This window comes from Rhinolophus sinicus, linkage group LG05 (assembly GCF_036562045.2).
Source record: "Rhinolophus sinicus isolate RSC01 linkage group LG05, ASM3656204v1, whole genome shotgun sequence".
In the NCBI taxonomy this organism is placed as follows: Eukaryota; Metazoa; Chordata; class Mammalia; order Chiroptera; family Rhinolophidae; genus Rhinolophus; species Rhinolophus sinicus.
The window spans coordinates 104,849,355-104,856,195 of NC_133755.1; the positions used below are offsets into that span (position 1 = coordinate 104,849,355).

The 6,841-nt window shown below is 37.2% G+C and overlaps 1 pseudogene; it reads left to right on the forward strand.

Moving 5' to 3' along the window:
- Positions 1–4,979: 4,979 nt before the first annotated feature.
- On the forward strand, positions 4,980–6,130 carry LOC109450882 (elongation factor 1-alpha 1; annotated as a pseudogene).
- Positions 6,131–6,841: the final 711 nt, after the last annotated feature.

Here is a 6,841-nt window from a genome sequence, read left to right on the forward strand (position 1 = left end):
AGATCTGGGTGGACAACCTCCCTGGAGAAACCTCACAGTGATTAGAATTACTAACATCTAGACTAAGCTGCAATACACTGACAGATCATATTGGTGAAGGTTTTTTGTTGTTGTTGTTTTTGTTTTTTTTTGTTTGTTTGTTTTTTTAATGGTTGTCAATTTGGCCTTTTTTGTTTGTAAGAACATTTAATATAACATATCCTAACAAATTTCACATGTGCAGTCCAATGCTATTAATTATAAACATAACACTGTCTAGCAGATTTCTGGAACTTATCTAGGAAAACTGTACCATCATGGGAAGTCGCTATTCAGTGAAGGCCCTTCTTTGGGAAACATAACAAATGATGACTTCTTACAGCACCAGGCCCAGAATCCCTGGCTATGAATCTCAGCTTTGCCACTAATGTGCTGTGGGAGATTACCTAAAGTCTCTGCGACTCAATTTCCTCATTGATAAAATGAGATAACAGTACCTTCTTCACTAGGTTATAATGAAAACTTAAATGAATCAATACATATAACAAACATGGTATGGTGTCCACACGCACTAGTATTGTTATTTTTATTATAATTATTATTTTTCAAACACATTTATGCTGAACTCCTCCTATATTTAGCATTCAAATTTTGAAATTCAGAATCCAAAAGAAAGAAGAACTTGACAACAGGTAGAATTCTCAAAGACAAAAATGATAAAGAAGAAAGTCAGAAATATATTCAAATCAATTTATATTGGGGACGAGGAAAGGATTGACTACAAAGGGGTAGCATGAGTACAATTTGGGGATAGTGGTTACACAACTAGCTGTGGTGATAGTTACGCAACTTTTTATGCATTTGTAGAAACTATAGAACTTTACGCCAGAGTGATCTTTACAGTACATTTTTTTTAAACCCTGAAAAGAATTACAGCTAACTATGCTAATAAAAAGAATGAGGATGAAGAGCTAGATTATTACTTAAATAACTTCTGAGGGAGGATGGATTGGTATGATTATGAGACATGGCTGCAGAGAGCCCTTGAGAGCAGGAGTCTGGAAGGGTGTCCACAGCATTTGCCAAAAATTTGTTTGGTTTGTTGCTTACTTGGTTTTTGCTCTTGTGACTAAGTCGTGAAGAATCCAAGTGTTAAATCAAAAGTACCAACAAGTTCTAACACCTAACAACACAGATGGATATCATTTTTGAACCTTTCCATTTTGCTATGGACCAATGAGCAGATTCATTCAGAACGGGGCTTCATTTGAAAGCTGCAACTGCCTCAAAATGGTTCCATGCTTCCAAGTGTATGTAAAATAAGTGAAATCTTAACCTAGAGCATCAAAACTAATCTAGTGGTGTTAAATATATTTGGTGTTAAACATATTAAGACAAAAAATTAAGCCAGCGCTTATATGTATTGATATGGTAAAAATTTTTTATGTACCTGTTTTCTCAATTATTTTCGTAAAACTATATTAATTACTTATGGTAGCTTTCATAATGTTTTAAATGTTCAGACTTCAATAAAGACATTTTTATTTGAAAGAGGTAAAACTTTTCAAATGGCATTTATTATATCAGAGAACTGTAATCTTTATTCTACTTTTACCTCCAAGAGTTACGGTCTTATTTATAGGTACCTATTTCAAAATGCAGGTGCAAATGTGTCTAGATATTCTGTCTGACCAAGTAAAACCTAATATCAATACTGAGTGTGCCAAAACAGAGAAAAACACTGAGTGTTCAACTTGTAAGCAGTATATTGCTGGCACTCAACTGATAATTAGCACGACAACACATAAACAATAGGAGCCCTAATACTCATATGGCTGCTGAAGGGGATGAAAGTTTGCCACCCCAAAATGTGCCTTTTGGGATAGATTTTAAACTGGTTATTAAGAAACAAACAAACAAAGTCAAAAAGAACCTCCCCCTTCCCTGCCTAAAAGAATCCAGATAGGAAAACCTACTTCAAGAAGGGAACCTCATAATAATCATCTTAGCACATAAGAAATAGTACACATGTGCCAGACTGGAAGAAATCTAGCAAAGTCTGTTTCTCTCTGTCCCATTGTTTCTGGATAGCCCAGCAGGAATTTGTTTGCTCTTGCTCATACTTGTGAATTACACATTCCCCCTTGGGAATCCTAGACCTCTGCCTCTCTTCTCCTTTGTTCAGAAGGTATATATGCCTCAAATGTCCAATGCATTTCAGGTCTCATATCTTATGACTTCCCCAGCATGTATTTCCATAATGATAAATCTTAGACATTTTTCCTGTTAACCTGTCTCTGCTAATTTGATTATTGCCCAGCCAAAAGAAGATAAAAGATGGAAGGAAAGTTTTAGTTTTTGCACTGCCACACTGCCTAGCTGTTATTTCCTCAGGGGATCCAAATAACTAGAAGCCTAGAACCCTGGGGTATCCACAAGCTGCCTCAAGGCTTCTGTGGGGTCTGTCAATAGTGAGAATTCTTTCTTAATGACCAATAATACCCTCTACATATATTCCTCAGAGAGTATTCTGCTCAAGGAAATACAAGCATTCAAGATTCCTTTTGGGTAGATACAACTGAATGTTGAAGATGAGTAACGGAAGAGAGAGAAAGAAAGAAACAAAGCTGAAAAGTTAAGAAAACTAGAGGAAAGAGAGAAAAAAAAAAGATGCATAAACACAACTTCTTTATATCAATATGTAAAGAGAATATGACCAAAGGCAGAAATGGCCCAAAAGATAAGTTATTAATGAAAAATTATGTCTTGAATAAAATCAGCTTATTCACCCGTTTGATACCTGTATTAACAATCATTGGATGTAATAATACTGTCAATATTAATAAGAGCTAACCTTTATAAAAGACTGTTATGTGCCAAGCACAATTGTTATAAATAAAAATCAGGAATCTGAAGTTTACATAAATTTAGAAAATACCCAGTGAGATATTACACACTAAATACTAGGATTTCATGCTGATAGTCTAAACAATTGCTTACCAGTTCACAGAATATCTATTTCAAGATTATCAAGTGTAGTCAGTGCTTAGAACTTGATTGATAGTCTACAGCATTACAGGTGTAGTTGACCATCAAAACTGTATTATACATACACACACACACATAAAAACATATACATTTTACAAGTATACATATACAGTATGAATATTTTTTCAATAATTACCTTGTTGACATTTGCAAATATATCCATAGATGTGATCTTCACAGCTTGTACCATATAGACATGGTAATGAAAAACATTCATTTATGTTAATTTCACAAAATTGACTAGAAAACCCAGGCAGACATCTAAGAGAGAAATGTGAAAAATATAAATGTATATATAATACATATACATCTATATTGTAGAGTCCATATTTGCCAAATTAAGAATAAAATTAAGCACATGAAGTAGTTGAGAGATAATTGAGTTGATAGTCACCAGTTTTTAAATGAAATTAAGACCCCCTGATCTAAAAGCAACCACAATCATAAGCAAGAGGGAAAAAATAAGACCCAGACATCATAAAGATCAATCATTATAAATTTTGCTCCTTCCATGCTATATTAAACCTATGTAGCTTGGTATAAATGCATGCATGAATGCAGGTATTATTAAAGCATCTACGCCATTGACTAAAGCTGATTATAAGATAGTCAGCAAACTTAAAATAGTGACAAGTTTGATAATTGTATAAAATGTATCACATATATTTAATTAAAGATTGATTCCTTAGTAACCTCGTTTAGCCCAAGTCCTGACCACTTTTAAATTTATAATGTAATCTTTAAATTTAGCATATAATTGAAACCAATACAGAAGGCGATGTGACATTTAAAATATTGGTTCTGTTTATTCTTGGTTTAATAGTAGTGTCACCTTTCCCCTTGGAATTCTCTTATTCAAATGTGTTTTGAGAGATCCAACCTGTTGATGTAGCTGAGAACTTGCTTTGAGATTTTACAAAAGGTTGAACTTTGGGCCTAAAACAGTAAGTCAAGTCCTAACACTCAGTACCAGTAAGGGTGACCTTCTTTGGAGAAAAGGTCCTTGCTGGTGTGATTAATGATCTTAAGATGATATCACCCTGAATTAACTAGATGGGCCCTAAATCCAAGGACAAGTGTCTTTATAAGAAGAGGAGACACAGAGCAGCCTCAAGGACTGGGCTGGGGTGCCTAATTGGCCTATGCATTAGCTTTTATTAGTTAGGTGGGGAAGCAAAGGAGATAAAGCTTGTCAATCTCAAGATCTGTGAATCCTATACATCATAATAGGAAACTAATTCAAGCCAATCACCCTTGCCTGCAGGCAGCAGAACCATAAGTCTCAGGATGTTTGTACTTCCTCAAGGGACACAACTATATGCATATAAATAGATGGAGAGCACATCATTGAATCTCTTCCCTTGCGGGTATTGGGAAGGAATGCAGCCACAGAGGCAGAGGCTTTCCTTAGCCTGGGGAAGGTGGGGGGCTGTGCCCACCTCTGTGAACCCTGTGGATTCTCCTGTTGGTCCCCACTCAACTGCACCTGGCTTGAGTTGTCCTCCCCTCTCCCATGGGGAATCTTACTCATCATTGGTTGACCAGCCATCTTTTTGGGACCAAACAGGGAGACATAAGGTGCAAACACAAAGGTGAAGCAAAGTCCTTGAAAGGATCCGTCTCACAGACTCTCGTTTCTTTGGGGGCAGGTACAAGGAGACAGACAGGTAGGCTGCTGCATGGCCACATTAAGCCACCGAGTTTGTGGGGATTTCTTATGTTAACTCTAGGAAACTAACTCAAGAAATGACATTAATGTGTGCAGCTGCTCAAGAGATTCCTTCCTGTCCTTATTTTCTCTCTTCCCACTTTTTGTTACCACATTACTAACGGCCTACTTACAACAATAACATATTATTCAGGGCTGAAAATAAATCAGTTATTGCTTTTTTGCAATGGGTTTCCCCCTCGAACACAAGTGTAGGGAAAACCACTGCTAAATTTAACCCAAAATGCACAAGAAAAATAGTCATATCAACATCATCATCATTGGACACATAGATTCTGGCAAGTCTACTACTTTTGGTCACCTGATTACAAATGTGGTGGACTGACAAAGGAGCTGTCAAAAAATTTGAGGAGGCTGCTGAGATGGGAAAGGGCTCCTTCAAGTATGCCTGGGTCTTAGATAAACTAAAAGCTGAACATGAGCGTGGGATCACTATATGTATCTCTCTGTGGAAATTCGAGACCAGCAAGTATTATGTGACCATCATTGATGCCCCAGGATACTGAGACTTTATTAAACGCATGATTACAGATATATCTCAAGCTGACTGTTCTGTCCTGATCATTGCTGCTGGTATTGGTGAATGTGAAGCAGGTGTCTCCAAGAATGGGAAGACCCATGAGCATACCCTTCTGGCTTACTCACTGTGTGTGAAACAACAATTGCTGGTATTAACAAAATGGATTCCACTGAGCCACCTTACAGCCAGAAGAGATATGAGGACATTGTAAAGGAAGTCATCACCTACATTAAGGAAATTGGCTACAACCCTGACACAGTAGCATTTCTGACAATTTCTGGTTGGAATGGTGACAACATGCGGCAGCCAAGTGCTAACATGCCTTGGTTCGAGGGATGGAAAGTCACTGGCAAAGACGGTAGTGCCAGTGGAACCACATTGCTTGAAGCTCTGGATTGCATCCTTCCACCAACTCATCCAACTGACAAGCTTTTGCATCTGTCCCTCCAGGATGTCTACAAAATTGGTGGTATTGGTCCTTTCCCTGTGGGCTGAGGGGAGACTGGTGCTCTCAGACCCGGCATGGTGGTCACTTTTGCTCCAGTCAACGTTACAACTGAAGTAAAGCCTGTTGAAATGCACCATGAAGCTTTGAGTGAAGCTTTTCTTGGGGTCTTGTGGGCTTCAATGTCAAACATGTGTCTGTCAAAGATGTTCATCATGGCAATGTGGCTGGTGACAGCAAAAATGAGTCACCAATGGAAGCAGCTGGCTTCACAGCTCAGGTGACTATCCTGAACCATCCAGGCTACATCAGTGCCAGATACACATCTGTGCTTGACTGTCATACAGCTCATATTTCTTGCAAATTTGATGAGCTGAAGAAGATTGATAACCATTCTGGGAAAAGTTAATGTGCATTTAACTTTTCTCCACCTCTTTTCATAACTTGATAACTTCTCTCTCTCTCTCTTTCTCTCTCAAGACTATATATATGTATATATATAGTCTTAAATCAAAAGATACTACTAAATCATGAAACTCTCAGATTTAACTTTTAACAAAGGATTTGATCCACAATACTGGAGGGAAGACGTAAAACACAAATTGAATCTAATGTAAAACAATTACAAATGAACCATTTAAAACAAATCACTTTTCATTGCAACTCAACAGAACTTCCAAAAGCCCCAATATCATACCTCCATTTAAGTACTTGATACCAAAAAGTTAGTTTGAATTACTGTTAGCAGGTGGTAGGAGCCACCCTCAAATTGGAAAATACTGCTTTATCATCTGTCAGGGATAAGTTGCAAATAGAATTACTTCGTAGGGTTTGTAATTATTTTGGTAACAACCTTGCTTGGATGCTTTTCTGTAACGACCCTGCTGGTCACCACTCTTCCACTAGCTCTTCCTGTAAGTACTCCTATAGATTTCCTCTGTTGTTGCTCTTGCTATTCCTTTGATATGGTCACTTTTATTTAAATTTACTAAGATCAACAATATGATATTTATTTTCCATTATCTTCTTTACTTGTTCCTCTTGCTTAAGGGTAGTAAAGTATAATCTATGTCGCTTACTAGTCTTGTCCATGAGAAGCTCTATGGCTTCCACTGCACCA